Raw genomic sequence first — 27,783 nt, forward strand, 5'->3', positions numbered from 1 at the left:
CAGATGTCGGAAATATGGTCGCCAGGAGGAGGACTGAAATCCCTCACTCAGACCCTATTCCCAATGATGGACGGTGGTTCAGTCTTCAACACACTGGAGCAGACACCTGTGGTGAGGACAATAATTGCTTCCGCATATACACTCGCGATCAAACACAGGTTAATGAGACGGTGTGCCAGGATGGTATTGAAGGCTGTAAATCATCTACGGGTAAAATAATAAGGAAAGAAAGGGGTAAATGTACATCTGGTGTAAGTGGAAAACCAATGAATAATACTTGGTGTGCCCATAAGCCTATGTCAGGACTTGTGAGTTTATACCAATGTATACAGACCCCTGGTCACGTTTGTGTTCTCCCTGATGGAGTATTCTTGGTTTGCGGACATCGTGCCTACAGGTGGGTGAGCCCGGACATAAGAGGGGTCTGCACTCTTGCCAAACTAACACCAGCCACTTTCATAGTTCCTCTAAGTAAAATAGACACAGCAGCAGCTCCAATTCATACTTTGTATAGAAGGGCTGCAGACAATAAGCCCCGGCCAAATGGTAGGCCGCATCTAGTAGAGATGGGGATAACAAATAAAATATTCAGCAGTATGCTAATATACCCCTTCATAACACAAATGTGGTAAAAATTAGTGGAAGCTACCGACTACCTGGACGATCAGATTTTCCAGATTCTTGAAGTTCTTAATGAAACTAATACAATACAGAGACAATTAATCGTAGTTACTAACCAGCATACTATAGTACTAGATTACCTGACAGCAAAAGGAGGAGGAATGTGTCAGATAATTGGTCCCACCTGTTGTAACTATATTGACCCTGCTGGCAATCTCCAGATCAGGGCCGGTATAGACAAAATAGGTGAACTCAGAGACCAATGGTTAAAGCAACACAGCGCAGAGACTCCTGGTGGGGTAACACATTCTCTTTTCTAAATCCAGCAAATTAGTTTAATGGCCTTGCAGGATGGATTTTTTTTTTGGCATTATATAGACTTGTATGCAAATTTTGTTGTTCTGCTTATTGCTTTATGTAGCCGTAAAAGCGCTAATATATGTATTACTTAAGCTACTGAATAATGTATGCATAAAAAAAAAAAAATCTAAGGCTGAACCTTCTGTAGTGTACCATAGACCCCAGGTAGCCATTGCAGATGGGGAAGGTGAATGTCCACACGGAGGGTGGATGGGCAAAGCAGGTAGGAAGCCCCCTGATGGGTACTAGACCCATGAGACAGTAGCTCTTTTGTGGACATCAGCTGACCCTGTGGCAAAGGTTATACCATTTACAAAAGGGGGAAATTGATATAGAAGAGTTAATGGTTTGCTTTTATATCCCTTTAAATGCCTTTAAGACTTCAATTGCCTTTTGCCTTATTACTGCTAGAATTATTCTTATGTAGGCTAGTAGTCTCTGTCTTCAAGGAAACTATACTTGTTATCATATTTGTTCTCAACAACGTGTTCTGGGTATATTGTAAACAAGGTGCGACCCTGAGGTGATGGTGGGGGCCAAATGAGCTCCACATATTGAGTCACATATTGCTGTAAATGGTATAAAAACATGTCTTATATTTCATTACGTCAGATAAAGTGATTTAACCACGGCTTGTGTGTTGAAGTCTCTTTGTCTCCAAGCGCTTGTGAACAGAAGGGCGAGAAACCTCACAATTCGGACTCACTGGTGATATGGACAGCTGACACTTGGTCAGAACAAAAGCAGCTACGACAAAGCGTTCACACAAACCATTAGTCTGTGGGTGATACGCACTCGATACCAGGTGCTTCACCTGCATTTTCTCACAGAGAGCCTCCATTAGGCGAGACATGAATTGGGTCCCTTGATCGGTAAGCATCTCCCTGGGAAATCCTACCCTTGAAAAGATGGTCACCAGTGCGTCAGCCACCTTATCTGCCCTGGTTGAAGACAGAGCTACTGCCTCTGGGTACCGGGTAGCGTAGTCTACCACGGTGAGAATATATTGCTTTCCAGAGCTGCTGGGGACGGCCAGCGGGCCTACAATGTCCACCGCGATCCTCTGGAAACCACTGCATCATCACCATATCCCTTTATTACTTGGGCGCCCAGGGCCACGAACCGGGTCCCTGCTGCTGTGACATTCCCTTGTGATCTATTGGCCCGGTACCGAGTATCCCACAGCCCTGGGTGTGGGAGACCCAAAACTTGGCGTCACGAACAGGATGACGAGACCCGATGCAATCGGGTTCTGTGTGCCTAGGATTTGTTGGACTTAATGCTTTTGAGAATGTGCAGAAGACCCCATCTAATAGACTGTGAGATGAATACTAAAAATGGCTGCCGGTGTGGTGAAGAGGGGCGTGATAACATGGGAGGTCCTAAGAAAAGACCGCAAACTGTCTTGGGCCTCCCCTGCCTGAACTTCTATGCAACTAAAACATGGCCCACCCCCCGAGGGGTTCGGATACTGGCTGGGTATGGAGGCGTGGGAAGAAAATGCCGCCCTCGGAAGGAGGGGCGAGAGCCAGTGGCGGGAAAGGGAGCCAAGAAGAAGCAGGAAGGACACCAGAGCGCCATGATGGAAGGAGCGCAGAGGCCAGAAAAGTTGACGGGGGGAATCCACCCTCCTCCAGGCCACGCCCGCGGAAAATACCGCTGCTGCGACACTCTCTTCGGCGCCTGCCGCCGCCTCCAAGCCGGTCCTGCCACTGGATGAGGCCTGCCGGAAGAAGGTACATGGGGGTCCCGGAACTGAATGGAGGGCAAGGGCCGCGTCCCCACCTGGACCTGGTGCGGTCGCGCAGGTCCCCATCAACGGCCTTGGTGGAAACGAACCTTCCACTCGCCCGGGTCAGAACGCGACCCGCCCTGCAGGCAACTCCGGGAGTTGCGACCGCTGCTGTTCATTATCATGTACCCGTACCGGACGGAGAACCGCTCCAGGGCACGGTGCCAGCTAATAGGAATGGTCCCATCGTACCCTGCCGGGAGCCGCAAACCCCAGTGCCACCGGCTGAGGTCCCAATGGACACGGAAGAAGACCCGTCCCGGGAGGAAAATCCTGTAGTGGCTGACCTGCCACCCCCGCCGGCAGTGGACGTCTCAGTTGCTTTGTCCATTACCCCGACTAGTCCCTATCTCACCCTGTGGGAAGCGTAGTACATGCGATTGGCAGCTCGCCAGCAGCCAGAAATCCCTGAAGGAGAGGATGAAGACACCCAAAGCATCTCCCCTGGAAGCAGCCCAAGCAGTCCCCAACAACCAGCTTCCAGTACCCCAGGAGGAGGCAACAACTAATCAAGATGCTTCTTCAGTTTAAAAACTCTTGTTACCCAGGAGGGTAGTAACCAGTTGTGTTCCAGTTTGTCTATTTTCTATTTTTGATTAAGAAGGTTACCTGTTGTGAGTTCGTTTTCCCCTTCACCATTGAGTTCTGATGAACTCCCTCTTCTGGTGAAGGAAGGTAGTGAGGCTGATTACAAAGCACCTGAGCAGAATGATGATGACTGGGTGACTGGGATCGCTGACTGGATATAAGGCAGCCGACGCCCTTCTGCCTTGCGGGTGATTCCTCTGAGGGATTCTTGGAGACCAGTCTGATTCCTGCTCCTCAAAAGCTAAGTTTTCTGCTCTGCTTATTGCATTTGTGTTTTTGTTTTGTTTTGCCTTGTTGGTCTGGATTTCTGCCTCTCCTTGCTGGGTGAGCTGAATTCCTTTTTGCTCTGTCTTCAGATAATACCAGTGTACTGATATAGTCTTTTTGAAGCCTAGCGTCTTCAGGGCTTTTTTCCCTATCAGTCTGTTGGCTCTTGTTTTTGAGAGGGTTTTGGCGGATTGCAGACAGCAGCTTTTCTATTCTATCCTATTTAGTTAGCTTGGGCCCCATCATTTGCTCAGCCTATCTTTCTGTCTGTGTGTCTTTCCATCTCGCTTCACCGTCATTATATGTTGGGGGCTGCCTATTGCTTTTGGGTCTGCTCTGGGGCAGTTTAGATTTTCCTTTTCTGTCTTTAGGCTATGTAGTTCTCTGGCTGTGATCGAGGGGTCTAGGGCACCGTAGGAACCCCCCACAGCTACTGCTAGTTGTTGTTAGATTCAGGGGTCTGCAATCCGATAGCTGCCAACTTCTCTGGGTTTCTGGACTTAGCTAGTATTTCTGTTTTTGCCTCCTACGGTGACTCATCATAACAGTTACCTGTTGAGTTGCCCAGTTCCTTTGGCAGCTTTCCTATTGAACTGCAGAGATCATGAACGTTGAGTGATCCGGAACTCTGTTGTAAATAATTTGCACCTCTTTAGGTGCTCTCTCTTGGTTTTACATAGAAACCTTTCGTTGGAATGAAGACTACCTCATTGATAAGGACATTTCCAGATGCAATGTTTGGACCCGTGTCTGCTCTTTGCACTTACTAATAATGCTTAGTATTTTTGAATATGATAGAAAATAATAAGGTATAGTGAAAGTATTAGTGATAGATTTATTAGGAAGAAAACACAGTGAATGTTTTATGATGTCTGAATAAAAATGTGCACTTTTGAATAAAGAAGTGGAATGTGAATAAAGATATGCAGGTGACGAACTAGGTATTAACGGTTGTCACTCATTGAGAAAAGGAAAGGAAGAGAAGAAATGAGAATAGTATTAATGATGATAGAACTTTAACTCGGCTAGGATGTTAACTTAAGATTAGGTAGTATAATTTTAAGATATAAATAGACAGCTAAGATTGTTTGTAACGTTCAAGAGACAGTGCCTCTTATAGTAAGAAGTTTAGATAGGAATTGTTTATTAGCATTGTAAAATTTTTGTATGTCCCTGTTTTGCCAACTTTGTTTTCCTTGCAGCCCGCGGACGTGCTGTGTTTAACGGGGGGGTATGTGGCACCCCTAAGGCTTCAGTCACCACAGAGGTACTGCACCTCATCTGAGGTGTGGTGCCCCACCATCCAGGTAAGGTGGAAGCTCCTAACCACGCTCCAACACCTGCATCCCACACAATACAGTAGTTCAGCAAAGCCACATTGCGGCTCCCTGCTCGGAGTGTAGCAGAGCACCTTTCGTGGTTCCCTGCTTGGAACACCGAACGTGCTGGGAGGCGGGTGGAGTTAGTATGCACATAAAGAGCGGGAAGGGTTAGGATTACAGTCAGTCAGTGGGAGTCAGTCAGTAGTCAGTGAAAGAGATGGATGGATGAAGGAAGTGCTGCAGCAGGTCTCAGTGACCTGGGCCTGCTGGCACCGGAGAGATTGAAGGAGAGACATTGACAGACGACCTGACCTTCCATAGGAGAGGAAAGAACAGAACGGAACGTAAGGAGAATAAGGAGGACTGTGGAAACCGGGTTAGAAGAGAACCCCTTCCAAGTCCTGGGCGCAAGGCCGGGGTCCGGTCCCCGAGGTTGTTCGGATACTAATGATCCTGCAACAGACACCGGAGGAATAGGAAGCTGTAAATGCTATATTCCCACCCAAGACTTGAGGGCACAACAGCAAACTGGAGTGAGCCGGGACTGAGAGGAGGTCCCCGAAGCAGGCTACAGCTGTCTGCCGTACAAGTAGATTCCTTAGGAACATCTGTAAGGAGGAACCCCAGTGTAACTCAGTACCGGGAGTTCTTCATATTTAGGCGCCAGAGGGGAGATGTTCAGAGCAGGCACATGTTGGCGTAGTGTTGGAAGGGAGCCTTTCATCTTGCCTGGAGGTTGGCTGGGGCCCTGACCCGGAGGACACGGCACGGAGGCAGGCACCTGTACGAACTACAGACTGTGAGTAAAGCTTTGGAACTACATGCTCTGGTGTCCTCCGTTCATTCCGGCGCCAACACACCCGGCACCGCTACATCGTGGCATCAGCCCAGTCTCCCCCGCCATCACTCCACATCTACACTGCCCTGGGACTACAGCTCCGCCTGTGGGGAGCTTCACCATCTTTGCTGCACCGCACCACCAGTCCCAGAGGATCTGTCCGCAGTGTCGGCTTAACATCTCTATTGCCGAACACCACAGGTGGCGTCACGAACTATTCCTTTAAACCACTGCATCATCACCATATCCCTTTATTACTTGGGCACCCAGGGCCATGGATCGGGTCCCTGCTGCTGTGATATTCCCTTGTGATCTATTGGCCCGGTACCGAGTATCCGACAGCCCTGGGTGTGGGCGACCCAGATCTCCTACGCTTTTCTGCCGTACGAAGATCAGGCTGTGGATCTCCTACACTTTCTGCTGTACGAAGATCAGGCAGAGGATCTCTTGTGCTTTCTGCGGTATGAGGATCGGGCTGTGGATCTCCTATGCTTTCAGCGGTACGAGGATAGGGCTGTGGATCTCCTACGCTTTCTTCAGTACGAGGTTCATGCTGTTGATCGTCTACACTTTCTGCCATACGAGAATCAGGCTGTGGATCTTCTACGCTTTCTGGGATATGAGGATCAGGCGGAGGATCACCTATGCTTTCTGCGGTACAAGGATCAGGCTGTGGATCTCCTACTCTTTCTGCCGTTCCAGGATCAGACTGTGGATCTCCAAAGCTTTCTGCAGTACGAGGATCGGGCTGTGGATCTCCTAAGCTTTCTGCGGTACGAGGATCAATCTTTCAATCTCCTATGCTTTCTGCAGTATGAAGATCAGGCTGTGGATCTCCTACGCTTTCTGCCGTATGAAAATCAGGCTGTGAATCTCCTACACTTCCTGCCATACGAGGATCAGGCAGAGGATCTCCTACGCTTTCTGCGGTATGAAGATCAGGCTGTGGATCTCGTACGCTTTCTGCGGTATGAAGATAGAGATGTGGGTCCCCTACGCTTTCTGCAGTAGGAGGATCATGCTGTGGATCTTTTACGCTTTTTGCAGTACAAGGATCAAGCTGTGGATCTCCTACGCTTTCTGCAGTACGAGGATCAGACTGAGGATTTTCTATGTTTTCTGCGGTACAAGGATCAAGCTGTGAATCTTCTATGCTTTCTGCAGTACGAGGATCATGCTGTGGATCTTCTACGCTTTCTGCAGTACAAGGATCAAGCTGTGGATCTCCTACGCTATCTGCAGTACGAGGATCAGGCTGAGGATCTTCTACGCATTCTGCAGTACGAGGATCATGCTGTGGATCTTCTATGCTTTCTGCAGTACGAGGATCATGCTGTGGATCTTCTACGCTATCTGCAGTACGAGGATCAGGCTGAGGATCTTCTACGTTTTCTGCGGTACAAGGCTGGGGCTCCGGTTCTCGTGTGCTTCCTGCTGTACGCAGCACTCCACCTTTCATCATGACTACTTTTACTATACCATATACGCAGCTGCTGTAACGACGTGTAGGGCAGGATAATGTCAGACTTCCATGTGGCTGCAGCCGTTGGTACATGCTCTACAAGCTCACACAGGATGTGTGGAGCCACTCACCTTCTAACCAGGTCCTTGATGGTTTATTTTGTACTGATCCAGCTGTGAAAATAAGGTTCAGTGAAAAAAAAGGCAAATCCCTCCATAGACAACCAGGAATCACAGCTGTCATTTCCCCCAGTCTCTTCTGTTTGCTCCTATATAACCTAACCGGTGATGAATGAACCTGAAGAGATGGGTTTTCTATAGAATGAGACATTTGGGGCATTTCTAATGACATAGCTCCGCTTTATTACATGACAGAATATATATATATATATATATATATATATATATACAAATCTCAGTGCAACATAAATCATAACGCGTCCCTCTGACAATTTCCAGACAGTGCTTCCGCCCATACACGATGAGGGGGTCCCGCACCTCTGGGCTCAGCAGGAGAGAGAAATCACTACAGTAAGGGATGAGGCCTGGACCCTGGCAGTCTCTTTACATCTCGTCAGAGTGGAGTGGACTAATAATGACGCTGCGTCCCTTCTCCAGCCACACCCCGTTGTCCTGAATGACAGGCAATGCTTCCGGTGGGTCAGAGAAGTGGTTGGGTACAGGGTCCAGCTGCCCCTTGGCCGCAGGCAGCTTCTTTGTATCAAAGGTCTGAGGAGGAATTACTGTTGAAAGGTTTAGATTCAACAGTTCCATCGTCCTGCATTTCAGGGGTGTCGTTCTGTGCACCCTGAAGGGACTGCTCTAGATGTAGTTCCTGGTGGGACAGGTCCAGCTGAGGGGGCTCGTGAGAGGGTCCCACTGGAGACCTTTCTAAAACCACTTCTTCCACACGTACTTCCGTGTCTGTGGGGACAACGTCCACCAAGGGAGCGTCTGGGACTCCACTCAGCTGACGAGAATGAGCAACTGAAAGAAGAATGGCACAATGTCATGCGATTATACAGCATGTACCGCAACCCCCCCACCTTATACAACCGTACCCCCAGTTCCCTACTCCAAGTTCTGACCTTCACTAGGAACAGCCTAGTTATCAGTCATCACCTATAATTGCCTTCAAACACAGCACTGAGCGTGAGAGAAGGAAAAGAGAGGTGCTTCCCATATTACATATAAGATGGGGGGCACATATACTGTAACTAGGGAATGGGGGGGTACATACATTACGAGTTCTGCCTTCTATAATACACGACAAGTCTACAACTGTCAGAGCTGACATCTTCACACCCTGAACACCCACAAAACGCTGATGGCACAAGGTTCAGGACTCACCTCCACACAGGTCACATTGGCTGATATTCAGCCCAAATGGATAGAGACTGGGGAAGAGAATGAGGCAGAAAGAGAGCACCAGGTCCTGGAGGGGAAAAGGAGATAGCCAGGATGAGGGCCAGTGCCTGGCAGAATGTTAGATTCACCAATATGCATCACAGGACTGGCTGCGCACACTCGCAGAGGCACCCGGAACCAGCCGTGCACACTAGCAGATTCACCCGGAACCAGCTGCGCACACTCACAGATGGACCCGGAACCGGCCACGCCACTCACAGAGGCACCCGGAACCGGCCGCACACTCGCAGATGCACTTGGAAACGGCTGCGCACACTCGCAGATGGACCCGTAACTGGCTGCGCCACTCGCAGAGGCACCCGGAACCAGCCGCACACTCGCAGATGCACTCGGAACCGGCCACGCACTCGCAGATGGACTCGGAACCGGCTGCGCACACTCGCAGATGGACTCAGAACCGGCCGCGCACACTCACAGAGGCACCCGGAACCGGCCGCACACGCGCAGAGGCACCCGGAACCAGCCGCACACACTCGCAGAGGCACCCGGAACCGGCCGCGCACACTCGCAGAGACACCCGGAACTGGCCGTGCACACTCCCAGATGCACTCGGAACCGGCTGCGCACTCGCAGATGGACCTGGAACCGGCCACGCCACTCCCAGAGGCACCCAGAACCGGCCGCACACTCGCACATGCACTCGGAACCGGCTGCGCACACTCGCAGATGGACCCGGATCCAGCTGCACCACTTGCACAGGCACCCGGAACCGGCCGCACACTCGCAGATGCACTCGGAACCGGCCGCGCACACTCGCAGATGGACTCGGAACCGGCTGTGCACACTCGCAGATGCACTCGGAACCGGCTGCGCACTCGCAGATGGACCTGGAACCGGCCACGCCACTCGCAGAGGCACCCAGAACCGGCCGCACACTCGCACATGGATCCGGATCCAGCTGCACCACTTGCAGAGGCACCCGGAACCGGCCGCACACTCGCAGAAGCACCCGGAACCAACAGCACACACTCGCAGATGGACTCGGAACCGGCCACGCACACTCGCAGATGGACCCGGAACCGGCAGCGCACACTCGCAGATGGACCCGGAACCGGCCGCGCACACTCGCAGATGCACTCTGAACTGGCCGTGCACACTCACCATTACACAGGTGCTGGAGGACATGGTCTTGGCTCCAGACTGGCTGAGCAGAGCCTGCAAGTTTCTCAGCTGCTGCTGTTGGAGAGAGCTACAGAGGAGCAGAAGCCGCTGTTACTGTATGGCTGATGGTAATTACTAATCAGGTGACATAAGGGCAGTGTTTAAACTAGTGGGAGAGGCCATCTAACTACATAAAGAAACCATAAATACACAAGTTTAAAGTCACCGCTCACAGGAAAATCACCTCCAAGAAAAATACAAGAGGGTGGCGCCTGACACTGTTAGATGACATCATTACTTAAAGGGAACCTTACAGCTGATACTTCCTGCCAAGTCACAGGCAGCAGGTATCAGACCTTGGCCGTATAACTCGTCTCCGGTGAGGCTTGGTCCCCGGTTAGGCTCGATCCCCGTGAAGCTCAGTCCATGGCGACTTTTAAACTATGTTTTTCTCTGAAATGCCGCAGTTTTTTAGAGTTAAATATACTGTACCTGGTGGAGATCGTACAGCCACAGTCTGATCCCTGCTGCCCAGGGATCGGATGTCATGTTCCCATTACATGGAGCACATAGCGGACACATTGTGGCACTCACTAGTTTTGTCTCTGCAGATGCTGAACCTTCTTCTGTAATTCCTGATTGTGAGCGGTGCTCGCAGTGACCCTATGGAGGAGAGGACACAGATACAGACACACATTATACATACATACCTTTATCAGGATGTACAAAATTATTAGCAGCTCGTTCTCAAGTAAAATGGCTATAAATGATTTCCCGACTCAGACGTTGCAGTCTACACAGGATGCGGATCATTGCATCAGTACCACAGAGACACGGCCAAGGTGAGGAGACTGAGCCCGACCACCACTGAGCAAGACAGAAGTGGAAACGACTGGACTGGGCCAAGAAATATCCGATACAGATTGTTCCCAGGTTTCATGGACTGATGAGATGAGCGACTCTGGATGGAGCAGATGGAGGGGTTGGTGCCAGATCAGTACCGGGCACAGCCCTCCACTTCCCCTCAGACCCCAGCGAGGTGGAGGAGGACACTGTTATGGGTGGGATTATTACAGAGGATCTCATTGGAACTTTTCGGGTTGGAGATGGACCACAATCACCTCCTAAACCTCCTGCCAGTGATTAGAAGACACTTTCTCCCAGCAGTGGAGCAGGAAACAGTCTGCGTTACTACAGAACACCAGGACTGCTCTACTGGACGAGGCTCCATCACATAATCGAGGTCTCCACTGCTCAGGGCCAGGAAAGGCCATAAACATGGATCAATAATGACCTGGCCTCTGCCTCACTGGAACTAAACAATTGTGAGAACCTGTGGCCCTTCTTACATGGAACTTTCCGGTGAAGGGGCAGTTTCTGAGGAAGTTGTGTAGGAAGCTTACAGCCTCCATGGATGGAGCTTATGGCCGTCATTGAGAAGGAGACCATATTAATAGATCACACTGAGGAGAAAGGAAGCCATATTACTATATCACACTGAGAAGGGCGGCCATATTACTATATATATATTACTATATCACACTTAGGAGAAGGGTGGCCATATTACTATATATATTTACTATATCACACTGAGGAGAAGGGAGGCTATATTACTATATATATTACTATATGTAATGTAGTGCAAGATATGTATGTTAAGTAACCTTTGATCTTGCTGGAACTTTCCAGAGTCCTTCATTCTATGATGTTTCTAGAAATCTCCCACTTCACACTACCTATGACACTGTAAGCTGTAGCAGTCCCTTCCCCCAAGTGTTATCAACCCTGCCAGCTGTGAAACCTGAACCCGGCACATCCTATCGAAGCATCTCCCCCCCACCTCGCTGGACTGCTAAGAATAACAGATGTTCTTTTGTTCTCTGGAAATGTGCTGGGACCAATATGAGTAGAACTTTAAGTGACCGCATTGCAAAAACCATACATAGCAGAGACAGAACAATCATATTTCTGTGATCTGCGCGGACACGGCTTCGCTACGGTGCCTCTTGCGTAGTTCTCGGATTCTCAGAACCTGAGATATGGGTTCCTTCTAAACAGTGAATCAGAACTACTGCATATTTGGGCTTGAATTATTGTACTCAACAAATTACAACCAATGATGCCATATAAGTGTTTGTGCGGGCTTCCCTCGCTATGATTATTTTAAGTTTTCGTAAGATTTCTACCTAGAGAGTAAGGGAGGTGGGACTTCCCCAGACCGCCCATTTCGTGAGGTCACAAAACCCTAGACAATAGGTACTCCCTATGATATCCCAGTTAGTTGGAGCAGAGTTTTGATGCTGAACAGACCTACTCCAATGTCTTGGGACGTCTGGCCCCTCCCCCAAGCCGCATGGTCTGCCTGAAGAACAATATGCAACCGTGAGTGTAATTTCTGTTTTCATACATATTTTGTTTTATACTTGTCTACTGTACATATTTTATGTCTCAATTTTATAGCACCTTTTATCTGTATAACCACTACTTTTTCGGGGAATAAATGATTTAATATTTAGTCTGTCTCTATGCTCTAAGAAACGAACTAAGCACCTCTTTTAGATAATCGCTACTAATTCAAGGGGATTGCCACGGACCCTCTTAATTAACTCTTTGAATTAAGTAAACCGTGACTGGTGGCAGTGCGTTGTGTACGACGGTTGAGGCTAGTGGTCAGTCCAGAAGGGTCTTATTTTGCTGAATGAGGGGCTGCGGCCACAGCATTGATAACTCACTCACTGCAGTAGCCTAACCGCTGGTCCACAACAAGCAGCCCGTCCGGCGACTAATTATCCTAGGTGTAGTTCCCTGACTGACCTGAGGGTAAGGGGGGCGCCGGAGAGCTACGAGTTCCAAAGTGGAACTGAGAAAGTGGGATATACATAAATCCCCCCAGTTCATAGAAGATTGATAGCAGTGGCGGGGAACCCAAAATACCCCCCCTGTGGCAAATTGTTAGAGTGAGATTAGCTTGCTGGATTCTTGTCACATGGTGTCAGTGGTGGGATAACTAAGATAAGCCCCCACTGTGCCTGTGATAGCCGTGTGGCGGCAGTGTGTCCAAGTCCCTCTGTCCGCTGATACACCCGTGTCAGTGGTGGGATTGTGACATAGTGGTGACACATGGTCCGCTGTCCGTCGCGTTTTGGTGGCAGCGGGACCCCCGTTCGTCACGCAGTGGGGAACAGCGAGCGGGCCGTTCGTCACACGAGGCGTCTAGATTCATCGTAGGAACGGTCCACGACGGCTGCTGTTAAGATCAGGGGTCTGCAATCTGCATAGTTGCCAACCTCTCTGTTTTTCTGAGACTTAGCGTGTGTTGCTTTTTTTTTTCTCCTCGGTGACCCATTCATAACAGCATTCCCTATGATATCCCAGTTAGTTGGAGCAAAGCTTTGATGCTGAACAGACCAACCCCCAATGTCTTGGGATGTCTGGTTGCCGCCCTCCCCCCAGCCGCATGTTCTGCCTGATACCGACTAGGTACATGTGAGTGTTACTTTCTGTCTTTTAATCCCTTTATTTTATACTTGTCTACTGTACATATTTTATGTCTCAATTTTATAGCAACTTTTATCTGTAATCACTGCCCTACTATTTCGGGGAATAAATGATTTAATATTTAGTCTGTCTCTATGCTCTAAGAAACGAACTAAGCGCCTCTTTTAGATAATCGCTACTAATTCAAGGGGTTTGCCACGGACCCTCTTAATTAACTCTGTGAATTAAGTAAACCGTGACTGGTGGCAGCGCATTGTGGTGTGCGCAGCTGGCGACACTAGCTGGAAGTACAGAAGGGTTTTATATTGCTGAATGAGGGGCTGCAGCCACAGCATTGATAATTCCCTTACTGCGGTAGTCTAGCGGCCCGTGCACAACAAGCAGCCCATCCAGCGACTAATTATCCTAGGTGCAGTTCCCTGACTGACCTGAGGGTAAGGGGGGCGCCGGAGAGCTGCGAGTTCCAAAGTGGAACTGAGAAAGTGGGATATACATAAATCCCCGCAGTTCGTAGAAGATTGATAGCAGTGGTGGGGTGTTATGATTGAGTAACCGAGGAGGAAAAACAAGACAACAAGCTAAGTCTCAGAAAACCAGAGAAGTTGGTAGCTATGCAGATTGCAGATCCCTAATCTTAACAGCACAACTAGAAGCAGTCGTGGAGCGTTCCTATGTTGTTCCTAGACGCCTCTTCACAACCGGAGAACTACATAAGCCTAAAGCTGGAACAGAGAAAAGCTAACTGCCCCAGAGCAGACCCCAAAGGAAAAACAGCCCCCACATGTATTGACGGTGAAGCAAGGTGAAAGCACAAACACAGGCAGGAAAATAGGCTGAGCAAACGATGGGGCCCAAACTAACTAGAAAGGATAGGAAAGGAAAGATTCTGTCTGCAATCTGCCAAAAACCCTACAAAAATAATGTCCAACACTTCTGATAACAAAATTAACCCTGAAGTCACTAGACTTCTCCCACTATATCAGCACTCTGAAATATTCTGAGACAGAGCAAAAAGAGGCCAATCTAATAAGGGACCAAAAAAGACAATTTGGCAAATAAGTGTGGAAATCCAGACCAGTCCAGCCGGACTGGCTGACCACACAAAAACTGAAATGACCAACAAGAGCAAGTGAGAACATTAGCAAAAAACAAACTTATCTTGAGAAGACTGAAACAGAGCTGAGTCCTAGACCTGAGATGCAGACTAATCACCAGCAATAGGATAGGGCGTCGGCTGTCTTATATCCACTCAGATCCTCCAGAGATCCAATCGTTAGCTTCCTCACCAGGTGGCAGATCACTACCACTTAAGCCAACCTCTCCACCTCCTGTCACTAACAGAGGGAGAACGGAAGGGGAACTCCCAACTGGTGGAGCAGAAAATGAGCTCATAACATTACCCCCCCTTGAGGAGGGGTCACCGAACCCTCATCCAAGCCACCAGGCCGATCAGGATGGGCCCGGTGAAAAGCACGAACCAATTTATTGGCATGAATATCAGAGGCAGAGACCCAAGAATTATCCTCCTGGCCATAACCCTTCCATTTGATCAAATACTGGAGTCTCCGTCTAACCAAGCGAGAATCCAATATTTTCTCTACCTCATATTCCATATTGCCTTTAACCTACACAGGGTCAGGAGGTGCCGCCACAGGAACTACTGGCTCAACAAACCTCATCAACAGTGATTTGTGAAATACGTTATGGATTCTGAACGTAACTGGAAGAGCCAGTCGAAAAGAAACAGGATTAAGAATCTCCAAAATCCTATAAGGTCCACTAAATCTTGGCTCAAATTTTGGAGATGCAACCTTCATAGGAATATTCTTAGATGACAACCAAACCATATCACCCACTTTAAACTGGGACCAATGGTCCTATACCGGTTGGAAAAACGCTGGGCCTTTTCCTGAGAGAGTGACAATTTATCCACCACTTGTGTTGTGAGTTCATTTTCCCCTTCACTTGCGATGTCCGATGAGCTCCCTCTGCTGGTGAAGGGAGGTAGTGAAGTCAATGTGGATGGGAAGAACTTGTCATCTGGACAGATGGAGTGTGATTGGACATCCGGGGCCTCTGAGTGGATATAAGGCAGCCGACGCCCACTCTCATTGCTGTGGATCCTTTCAGCTCTGAGTCCTGCATCCAGATTGTTTCTGTCTGCTAAAAGCTAAGTTTTTACCCTGCTATTGCTCCATGAGATTTAGTCTGCTTTACTTAGAGTTTGCTTTCAGCCGGCCCTTGCTGGGACCGGCTGAATTCCGTTTTTGTCTCTGATCAGTTTATCTCTTTGCTCTGTTTTCAGAATATACCTGAGTGCTGATATAGAGTTTGAAGTCTAGTGACTTCAGGGCCCTTTTCTTATCAGAAGGTAGGAACATTTTTTGGGTAGGGTTTTTTTGCGGATGGCAGCTAGCATCTTTTCTGTCCTTTCCTATCTAGTTAGTTGGGCCCCATCGTTTGCTCAATCTGTCTTTCTGTCTGCGTTTGTATTTTCATCTGTTTTTCACCGACAATACATGTTGGGGGCTTTCTATTGCTTTGGGGTCTGCTCTGGGGCAGTTAGATTTCCCCTTTCTTTCTTTAGACTTATTTAGTTCTCCGGCTGTGATCGAGGGGTCTAGGACCACCGTAGGAACCCCCCACGGCTACTGCTAGTTGTGTGAATAGCATCAGGGGTCTGCCATCCGCTAGTTGCCAACTTCTCAGGTTTTGTGGACTTAGCTTGTACTTTTGTTTTTTCCTCCTCCGGTGACTCAATCCTAACACACTTGGTCCCATATCTGCTGCATTCTAGCAACCACAGTGTCCACACCTGGGCAGGATGAAGATTCCACTTGCCCTGAAGAGAATCGAGGATGAAACCCAAAATTACAGAAAAAGGGTGACATCAAGGTGGCAGAACTAGCTCTATTGTTCAGCGCAAATTTGGCCAAGGGCAAAAATGAGACCCAATCATCTTGATCAGCAGATATAAAACATCTTAAATAAGACTCCAGGGTCTGGTTTGTTCTCTCAGTCTGCCCATTGGTCTGGGGATGAAACGCAGAGGAGAAGGATAACTGAATTCCCGGATTGGAACAAAAGGCTTTCCAAAATCTGGAAACAAACTGGACCCCTCTATCAGACACAATGTTCTCAGGAATCCCGTGTAACTGAACCACCTGTTGTAAAAACAAGGGTACCAACTCAGCGGAAGATGGCAATTTTGGGAGTGGTACAAGATGAACCATCTTCGAAAATCTGTTACAAATTACCCAGGTAACAGTCACTCTCTGAGAGACAGGAAGATCAGAAATAAAATCCATTGAGATATGGGTCCATGTCCTCTTGGGCACCGGCAGGGGCATCAGCAACCCACTAGAACGAGAACAGGGTTTAGACCGAGAACAAGTCCCACAGGACTGTACAAAATTCCTGACATCACGAGATAAGGCAGGCCACCAAAACGACCGACTCACCAAATCTCTGGTACCAAAAATACCTGGATGACCAGCCAATGCGAAGCAATGGACTTCAGACATCACTCTCCTTCTCCACTGGTCAGGAACATACAATCTTCCCATAGGGCAACGCTCAGGTTTATCCTCCTGAAACTCCTCCAGGGCGCGTCTCAAATCGGGCGAAATGGCAGAAAGAACTACCCCCTCACCTAGGATAGTAGTAGGCTCAGTCACATTAAGAGAATCAGCAAAGAAACTCCTAGAAAGGGCATCTGCCTTAACATTCTTAGTGCCCAGAAGAAAAGAGACCACAAAGTTAAAACGCATGAAAAACAAGGCCCATCTAGCCTGTCTAGGATTCAAGCGTTTGGCCGACTCCAGATAAGTCAGATTCTTGTGATCGGTGAGGACCACAAATTGATGTCTAGCTCCCTCCAACCAATGTCTCCACTCCTCAAATGCCCATTTCATGGCCAACAATTCCCGATACCCCACGTCATAGTTGCATTCAGATGGGGAGAACTTTCGAGAAAAGAAGACACAGGGATTCATCGTAGAAGTCACAGGGTCTTTTTGGGACAAAACAGCTCCTGCACCAATCTCTGAAGCATCTACCTCCACTTGAAATGGAAGTGAGACATCAGGTTGCCGTAAAACTGGAGCTGAAGTAAACCTCTGCTTAAGCTCCTGAAATGCTGAGACAGCCTCAGGAGACTATTTCAGCACATCAGCTCCCTTCTTGGTCAGATCAGTCAGTGGTTTGACAATACTAGAAAAATTACCTATAAATTTACGATAGAAATTAACAAAACCCAAAAACTTCTGAAGAGCCTTCAAAGAAGTAGGCTGAACCCAATCATAAATGGCCTGTACCTTGGCCGGGTCCATTTCAATAGTCAATGGAGATAAGATAAATCCCAAAAATGAAATCCTCTGTACGCCAAAGAGACATTTCGATCCCTTAACAAACAGGGAATTCTCCCTCAAAATCCGAAACACAGTCCGGACATGTTCCACATGGGAATCCCAATCACTAGAAAAGATCAAAATATCATCCAAATATATGATCAAAAACTTATCCACAAAGTCTCGGAAAATATCATTCATAAAGGACTGGAAGACAGAAGGGGCATTGGAGAGCCCAAAAGGCATCACCAGGTACTCAAAATGTCCCTCCGGAGTATTAAACGCCATCTTCCATTCATCCCCATGCTTGATGCGAATACGATTATAAGCCCCCCTGAGGTCAAGCTTAGTAAACTAGCAGGCACTCTTAACTCTGGAGAATAAATCAGACATCAGAGGTAACAGGTACTGATATTTAACCGTCATCTTGTTAAGGGAACGATAATCAATACACGGTCTTAATGTACCATCTTTCTTGGCCACAAAAAAACCCCCAGCACCCAAAGGTGACGAGGATGGTCTAATATGACCCTTCTCCAACGACTCCTTAATATAGAATCACATAGCATCATGTTCGGGTACAGATAAGTTGAAAAGCCGACCCTTGGGAAATTTACACCCAGGCATCAACTCAATCGCACAGTCATAACTCCTATGAGGGGGCAAAGACGCAGACTTACTCTCACTAAATACATCAGAGAGTTCAGCCAGATAATCAGGAATATCATGAGACTGAGGAGAGGTGGAGAAAACAGGAGCGTCCCTAAGAACACACTGACAACCCCAACTCACCACAGACACAGATTTCCAATCCAAAACTGGGTTATGAGTTTGCAACCAGGGGAAACCCAGAACAATAGTATCATGCAAATTATGCAGCACCAAAAATTTGCAATTTTCCTGGTGGTCTGGGGCAACTCGCATTATCACCTGGGTCGAAAACTGAGGTTTATTCTCCGCCAAAGGAGTGGCATCAATACCCCTCAAAGGAATAGGCGTCTGCAGAGGCGTCATGGACAAACCACAATGTTTAGCAAAGTCCAAATCCATCAAATTCAGAGCGGCTCCTGAATCCACAAAAGCCGTAGTGGAAAATGTGGACAAGGAGCAGATCAGAGTAATTGCCAAAAGGAACTTAGGTTGTATACTGCCCACAGCAAATTTGTGTGCAAAACGTTTCCCTCGTTTAGGGCAGACAGAAATAGTATGAGAGGCGTCTCCACAGAAAACACAGCTTATTACGTCTTCTAAACTCCCGACGTTGTGCCCTAGACAAAACCCCATCACATTGCATAGGTTCAGACATTTGTTCAAAAGGTGGCAGCGCCTCCCGTGTATTTTTACGCTCACGTAAACGCCGATCAACTTGAATGGCTAATGCCATAGATCCATCCAGACCAGAGGGAACCGGAAATCCCACAATAACATGGGATGATATGAGCTCATAACAGTGGGGCACCCAAAATACCCCCCTGCGGCAAATTGTTAGAGCGAGATTAGCTTGCTGGATATTTTTGTCACATGATGTCCGTGGTGGGATAACTAAGATAAGCCCCCACTGCGCCTGTGATAGCCGTGTGCCGGCAGTGTGTCGCGTCCCTCCATCCGCTGATACACCCGTGTCAGTGGTGGGATTGTGATAGTGGTGACACAGGGTCCGCTGTCCATCGCGTTTTGGTGGCAGCGGGACCCCCGTTCATCACATAGTGGGGAACAGCGAGCGGGCTGTTCATCACATATTGGTGGCAGCGGTGGGATAATCCTAGACCATTAGTGATTTGGTTTGAGCAATCATTCCTTTCACTAAAAACCTGCATGGTTCCTGCGAGAATCCTGCATCATAGGTTTTGGAGAACAGACTCAGTGGTTACTAGTCCTGAGACATTTGTGTGTACGTACAAGTATCCCCTCCCTTTCTCTCCGTTTTTCTTCTCTGTCTTTTATTTGGCAACCATGGCGGCAAAAGGAGAACCTTGGTACAAACAGCAGACAAAGGAAGTTCTTACTGGGTTATGCACGTTCCAAGGCCTTGACGCCACGAAAAAAAACAGAGCCCAACTGATCTCGGCTCTGGTGCAGCTGGACAACGACCAGAATCCAGCGGGCGCAGAAGTTAGCCCAAGTGACAATGGGGCTGCAGCAGACGCTCCACTCATGAGCGCTGGCCCCACATTCAACCAGAGCGGCCTTGGACGCACTCCCTGCCGAAGACCGTGACAGACGTCTGCAGCTGATCCAGCAAGCTCGAGAGAGAGCGGATCAGCGAGCCAAGCGGGAGGCGGAGAGAGCTGAGCGCCAAGCAGAGGCTGAGAGAGCCGAACGTGAGCGCCAAGCAGAAGCTCCGAGAGCCCATGAGCTGGAGATGCTCCGACAAGGGGGGCATGCCCCCACAGGCCGAAGCAGTGAGCCCAGCAGCGTCCAGACTCCTAAACCCCGGCCAGAGCATTTTCCCGTGATGGAAAAGGACGGGGACTTGGACACCTTTCTGCGAGCCTTTGAGAAAGCCTGCAGACAGTACCAGCTGCCTAAGGTCCGATGGGCCAGGTACTTGACCCCAGGGCTAAAAGGCAAAGCTCTGGAGGCGTTTGCTTCTCTTCCGCAAGCGCATGATGATGACTATGAGGCCATAAAGCAGGCCCTGATTGCCAAATACCGGCTGATACCTGAGGTATACCGAAAGAAGTTCCGGCACCTCCAACGTGGCCCACACGATAGCTATAGTGATGTGGTGCAAGGACTCAGGACCCACTTTGACCAGTGGATCCAAGGACTGTCCGTTGAAACCTTTGAGCAGCTATGGGACCTGATGATCAAAGACGAGTTCCTGCATCTCTGCCCAGCTGAGGTCCGACAGTTCATCCTGGACCGCGAACCAACGAATGCGGACAAAGCGGCGCAGATCGCCGAAAACTACGAGGCTAACCGGAAGCCAGAGACGCGGAGGCCAGTCACCACCAGCTGGAGAGGGGGTAAGCCTGCAACCACCCCCAGTGCCCCAGCCAGCCGTCTCTCCGGAGGCCCTGTCCCTGTCGCCAACAGCAGGCCGGCTACTGACAGTCGCCTGTGTCACCGCTGCAAGCGGCCTGGTCACTTCTTTTACACCTGTCCGGAAAAGTCGAAGAACCCCCCAGCCCAGACCTCCGTGCCCAATGCCTCTGTTCTTTTGGTGGGAGGTGTGGTTGGGATGGCTGACGACAACGTTCAACCTGTTCAGGTGGGGGCCCGTCTTGCTACATGCCTCAAGGACACCGGGGCTGAACGAACCCTCATCCGTCCTGGACTGGCGGCCCCTGAAGAGTTTGTTGGGGTGAAAACCCTGACTGTCACCGGGATTGGAGGCACCCGTTGTCCCTTGCCAGTGGCCCGGGTTTTTCTTGACTGGGGTGCTGGGAGCGGGTTGAGGGAGGTGGGAGTGTCTGAAAACTTGCCCACTGATGTTTTATTGGGGACTGACTTGGGGCGGATGGTTGCATACTATGTCCCTGACACCCTTCCCCAATCTGATAATAAGGGTAACGCTACCCTGATGTTGATGATGATGGGAAACTGAATGTGTTACCTGCTAATGCCTTGATGAGTAATGATGCAATTAACAACCATTCTTTCCCCAGGTATGATGCTGATGGTGATGTAAAAGTACCAAAAAAATCTGATAACCATTTTTGTCCTAGGAATGGTGATAATGATGATGTATCTGTGCCGACTGAACCTGTTAACCATTTCTTTGAAACGGTAGATGTGTCCACAGGTACCGAAGTGCTCAGCCCCATCACTCTGCGGAGTGAGACGGCTGAGGAACCCCTGGCAGGAGCAAGCAACGGTGCTCAAGGAAATGTGGGGGTGCACGGGGACCATGAGGAAGGTAATGCCATGCAGCTGACCAGTGCCACCGAGGAAGGTAACTGGCCCATAAGTAGCACTGCTCCTGAAGTGTTGGGGGTGGATGGGGAGGTAAAGCCCAGGGCAGCACCGGCTGGTGGGTCTGCAGAAATGCCCAGGGAGGCAGCATACATAGCAACTGTCACATGCAGTCAGAGTGCCCAGATCGCAAGTAACGCACTGTCTTCTGGACCCTCTGCTGCTACAGGAGAGACTGAACCAGAGGTGAACCCAGAGCCGGTTCCAGAGGGTCCCAGTAAGGAAGGGACCCTGACGTCACTTCTGGCAGCCTCCAGCAAGGAGTTCCAGGCTGCTCTGCACTCGGATGCGAGTCTGGAGAAATTGAGAGGTCTCGCCAAGACACCCACCTCCGAGTCTGATATGGAGAGGGTGTTCTGGGAACGAGGAAGGTTGTACCGGGAGACAGTACCCGGAGATTCTCAAAAGGAGTGGTTGAGGGAAAGACAGCTAGTCATTCCCCTACCGTTCAGAACTGAGTTGTTGCGGATTGCCCATGAGATTCCACTCGCTGGACACTTGGGGATCAGCAAAACAAAGGCACGACTGTCTCAACACTTCTATTGGCCCAAGATGGGGACAGATGTGACACAATACTGCCGCTCCTGTAACACCTGTCAAAAAGTGGGTAAGGCGGGGCCTGCTCTTAAGGCTCCCCTTATTCCTTTGCCGGTGATAGAGGAGCCTTTCCAGAGGATCGCGGTGGACACTGTAGGCCCGCTGGCCGTCCCCAGCAGCTCTGGAAAGCGATACATTCTCACCGTGGTAGACTACGCTACCCGGTACCCAGAGGCAGTAGCTCTGTCTTCAACCAGGGCAGATAAGGTGGCTGATGCACTGGTGACCATCTTTTCAAGGGTAGGATTTCCCAGGGAGATGCTTACCGATCAAGGGACCCAATTCATGTCTCGCCTAATGGAGGCTCTCTGTGAGAAAATGCAGGTGAAGCACCTGGTATCGAGTGCGTATCACCCACAGACTAATGGTTTGTGTGAACGCTTCAATGGTACCCTCAAACAGATGCTCAGCATGCTGGTTGAGACCCAAGGGAGCGACTGGGAGCGGTACCTCCCACACCTGCTGTTCGCTTACAGAGAAGTTCCGCAGGCCTCGACCGGGTTCTCCTCCTTCAAGCTCCTGTATGGCAGGTGAGTCCGGGGACCCCTTGGGTTGATAAGAGAATCCTGGGAAGATGAGCCAAACCCCACAGAAGTGTCCATCGTGGATTATGTCATGCGTTTCCGTGACAAGATGAAGACCTTGACGCAGTTGGTGCATGACAACATGACGCAGGCTCAGGCTGACCAGAAGCACTGTTACGACCAGAACGCCCGGGAGCGGACTTACCAGGTGGGTCAAAAGGTGTGGGTGCTGGTCCCCGTACCAACGGATAAGCTTCAGGCAGCCTGGGAAGGCCCATACGTCGTCCACCAACAGCTCAACCCGGTCACCTACATGGTCACACTTGACCATGCTCGTGGTAGGCGCAAGGCCTTTCACGTCAATATGCTGAAGGCGCACCACGAACGTGAAGCTTGCGTCCTACCGGTCTGCAACCTGCCCGAGGATGGGGAGGAAGATCCCCTCCTGGACATGCTGGCCCAAACCAAGGCCAATGGGTCCCTTGAGGACATGGAGATAAGTGGTTTGCTAACCGTACCCCAGCGGTCGCAGTTGGTGGAAACCCTCGAACCCTTCCGGGCCGTGTTCACCAACCGACCTGGGAGGATGGAGTTAGCGGTTCATGAGGTGGACACCGGGAATCATGCCCCATTACGGCGAACACCTTATCGGATCTCTGAGGCGGTGCAACAGGTCATGCGCCAAGAGATCGGTGAGATGTTAAGGCTGGGGGTGATTCGACGGTCAAAAAGCGCGTGGGCTTCTCCTGTAGTCCTTGTGCCTAAAAAGGATCGAACCACCCGGTTCTGCGTGGACAACAGGGGGCTCAACGCCATCACAAACTCTGATGCCCACCCGATGCCGCACATCGAGGATCGGCTGGCAAAAGCAAGGTACATATCCATCATGGATTTGAGTTGGGGATACTGGCAGATTCCCCTGATGCGCAGGAGAAATCCGCCTTTATCACCCCCTTTGGACTGTAAGAGTCCACAGTCATGCCCTTCGGCATGAAAAATGCCCCTGCCACTATCCAGCAGATGGTCAACCATCTGCTTCGGGGACTGGAGGAGTACGCGGTGGCGTACTTAGACGATATTGCCATCTTCAGTTCCACCTGGGAGGAACACCTTCAGCACCTCCAGTAGGTGCTCAAGCGTCTTCACCAGGCAGGCCTGACTATCAAGCCGGGAAAGTGCCAGATGGGCATGCGCGAGGTCCACTACCTGGGGCACCGGGTAGGCTGGGGTTTCATGAGTCCGGAGCCAGGAAAAGTGGATGCAATCGTGTCCTGGCACACCCCCAGGACCAAGAAACAGGTGAAGTCCTTCTTGGGCACTGCAGGGTACTATAGGCGGTTCGTACAGGACTATAGCGCCCTTGCAAAACCCTTGACTGACCTCACCAAGCAGAGGCTACCCCAAACAGTCAACTGGACAGATGACTGTGAGGCGGCTTTCCAAGCTTTGAAAGCAGTCCTGTGCAGCTCTCCAGTGTTGAGAGCAGTCGACAGCAGTCGCCCGTTTCTGGTACAGACCGACGCCAGCGAGTTTGGCCTCGGTGCTGTGCTCAGCCAGGTCGACTCGGGGAACCAGGAGCATCCCGTGTTGTACCTGAGCCGGAAACTTTTGCTGAGGGAAGTGGCATACTCCACCATTGAGAAGGAGTGTCTGGCCATGGTGTGGGCACTGCAACGTTTGCAGCCCTACCTGTACGGACGCACCTTCATGGTGGTAACCAACCACAACCCTCTGAGCTGGTTGCACACAGTGTCCGGAACCAATGGAAGGTTGCTCCGCTGGAGCCTTGCCCTTCAACAGTACGACGTTACTGTAAAACACAGGAAGGGCAGTGAAAACGGCAATGCCGATGGGTTGTCCCGCTGGGGCGAACCCGCTGAGGTGCGCATGGCCGATTACCGACAGGTAATTCCTCCGTAGCGCCCTCTTAAGGGGGGAGGTGTGATATACAATGTCTAGGAAGTATGAGTTTTTGTCTGTAAAAGATGTTTCTAGAATCCTCCATTCTATGACAATGTAGGCTGTCAGCTGTGAAGCACCACCTGCAAACCCCCCTTCCCTTCTCTTCACACACACCAGTGTCTTTATGTGCAGAGAACTGTGAAACTTGAAACCTGAAGCCACAGTGTAGAATTCCTCTCCCCCCCCCTGCACAGCTACAGGAAATCCTTTGTTTACGACATGTGAAAGAGTAAAACTTTAAGAGACCGCATTGCAAAAACCATACAAAGCAGAGACAGAACAATTATATTTTTGTGATCTGAGCGGTCCCAGCTTCGCTACCGTGACTTTTGCGGAGTTCTCGGATCACCAGAACCTGATATATGGTTTGCTCCCAAATGGACTGTCATATCTAGTGCATTCTTGATGTTTTCATGATGGGCTCATTACGCTGGGAAACATGATACCACCGGTGAGTTCATACTACCTTCCTCCATAGAGTTATGATTATTATAAGTTTTAGTAAGATTTCTAAATCCAACAGTAGGGGGCAGACCCTCTCCAGACTGCCCCTTCCGTGATGTCACACAGCAGAGTCTATAAGGCATTTCCTTGGCAAAACCAGTGCAGAGCAGCTCAAATCCTGGTGCCAAAAAGACGTGCAGATGAGCGGCGACGTTTGGTTAACCGCCCATCCCCCACTCAGCCACATGGTTTTGCCTAAAGAGTCATGAACAACCGTGAGCGTACTTCTGTTTTCATCCATTTTTGCTTTATATTTGCATTGTACATATTTTATGTCTCAATTTTATAATAACTTTTATCTGTATAACCACTGCCCTACTTTTTCGGGGAATAAATGATTTATATTTAGTCTGTCTCCATGATCTAAGAAACAAACTAAACGCCTCTTTTAGATAATCGCTTCTAATTCAAGGGGTTCGCCACGGACCCTCTTAATTAACTCTGTGAATTAAGTAAACCGTGACTGGTGGCAGCGCGTTGTGTACGGTTGTTGCGGCTAGTTGGCAGTCCAGAAGGGTCTTATATTGCTGAATGAGGGGCTGCGGCCACAGCATTGATAATTCCCTTACTGCAGTAGCCTAACCGCCGGTTCCCAACAAGCAGCCCGTCCGACGACTAATTATCCTAGGTGCAGTTCCCTGACTGACCTGAGGGTAAGGGGGGCGCCGGAGAGCTGCGAGTTCCAAAGTGGAACTGAGAAAGTGGGATATACATAAATCCCTGCAGTTCGTAGAAGATTGATAGCAGTGGTGGGGCACCCAAAATACCCCCTGCGGTAAATTGTTAGAGCGAGATTAGCTTGCTGGATATTTTTGTCACATGGTGTCAGTGGTGGGATAACTAAGATAAGCCCCCACTGTGCCTGTGATAGCCGTGTGCCGGCAGTGTGTCGCGTCCCTCCGTCCGCTGATACACCTGTGTCAGTGGTGGGATTGTGACATAGTGGTGACACAGGGTCCGCTGTCCGTCGCGTATTGGTGGCAGCGGGACCCCCCGTTCGTCACGTATTGGTGAACAGCGGTGGGCTGTTCATCACAGAAGGGCAGCCATATTACTATATATATTACTATATCACACTGAGGAGAAGGGCGGCCATATTACTATATATATTATTATATCACACTGAGGAGATATGCCACCTGATGAAACGCGTAGTAGAACGTAATAAAGAAGAAAACCTTTCAAGCTTCTCCCTTTCCTTTGCGCTCCCCTGCGATCGGGTTACCCTGCTTCCCACACTGAGGAGAAGGGCAGCCATATTATCATATATATATTACTATATCACACTGAGAAGGGCGGCCATATTACTATATATATTACTATATCACACTGAGGAGAAGGGTGTACATATTACTATATATATTACTATATCACACTGAGGAGAAGGGCGGCCATATTACTATATATATTACTATATCTCTGCTGAGAAGGGCGGCCATATTACTATATATATATTACTATATCACACTGAGAAGGGCGGCCATATTACTATACATATTACTATATCACACTGAGAAGGGCGGCCATATTACTATATATATTACTATATCACAGTGAGAAGGGCAGCCATATTACTATATATATTACTATATCACACTGAGAAGGGCGGCCATATTACTATATATATTACTATATCACACTGAGGAGATATGCCACCTGATGAAGACGGAGGTTATCCGTTGAAACGCGTAGTAGAACGTAATAAAGAAGAAAACCTTTCAAGCTTCTCCCTTTCCTTTGCGCTCCCCTGCGATCGGGCTACCCTGCTTCCCACACTGAGGAGAAGGGCAGCCATATTACTATATATATTACTATATCACATGGAGAAGGGCGGCCATATTACTATATACAGTGGGGAAAAAAAGTATTTAGTCAGTCAGCAATAGTGCAAGTTCCACCACTTAAAAAGATGAGAGGCGTCTGTAATTTACATCATAGGTAGACCTCAACTATGGGAGACAAACTGAGAAAAAAAAATCCAGAAAATCACATTGTCTGTTTTTTTTTCATTTTATTTGCATATTATGGTGGAAAATAAGTATTTGGTCAAAAACAAGCAATCAAGATTTCTGGCTCTCACAGACCTGTAACTTCTTTAAGAGTCTCCTCTTTCCTCCACTCATTACCTGTAGTAATGGCACCTGTTTAAACTTGTTATCAGTATAAAAAGACACCTGTGCAAACCCTCAAACAGTCTGACTCCAAACTCCACTATGGTGAAGACCAAAGAGCTGTCAAAGGACACCAGAAACAAAATTGTAGCCCTGCACCAGGCTGGGAAGACTGAATCTGCAGTAGCCAACCAGCTTGGAGTGAAGAAATCAACTGTGGGAGCAATAATTAGAAAATGGAAGACATACAAGACCACTGATAATCTCCCTCGATCTGGTGCTCCATGCAAAATCCCACCCCGTGGGGTCAGAATGATCACAAGAACGGTGAGCAAAAATCCCAGAACCACACGGGGGGACCTAGTGAATGAACTGCAGAGAGCTGGGACCAATGTAACAAGGCCTACCATAAGTAACACACTACGCCACCATGGACTCAGATCCTGCAGTGCCAGACGTGTCCCACTGCTTAAGCCTGTACATGTCCGGGCCCGTCTGAAGTTTGCTAGAGAGCATTTGGATGATCCAGAGGAGTTTTGGGA

At 49.3% G+C, this 27,783-nt stretch overlaps 1 pseudogene; it reads right to left on the reverse strand.

Moving 5' to 3' along the window:
- Positions 1-7,608: 7,608 nt before the first annotated feature.
- The window catches only part of LOC141073100 (uncharacterized), a 96,797-nt pseudogene continuing 76,622 nt past the window's right edge, over positions 7,609-27,783 (reverse strand).

The sequence above is a fragment of the Dendrobates tinctorius genome, unplaced genomic scaffold (assembly GCF_039654945.1).
Source record: "Dendrobates tinctorius isolate UK_male_01 unplaced genomic scaffold, ASM3965494v1 ptg000296l, whole genome shotgun sequence".
Taxonomy (NCBI): domain Eukaryota; kingdom Metazoa; phylum Chordata; class Amphibia; order Anura; family Dendrobatidae; genus Dendrobates; species Dendrobates tinctorius.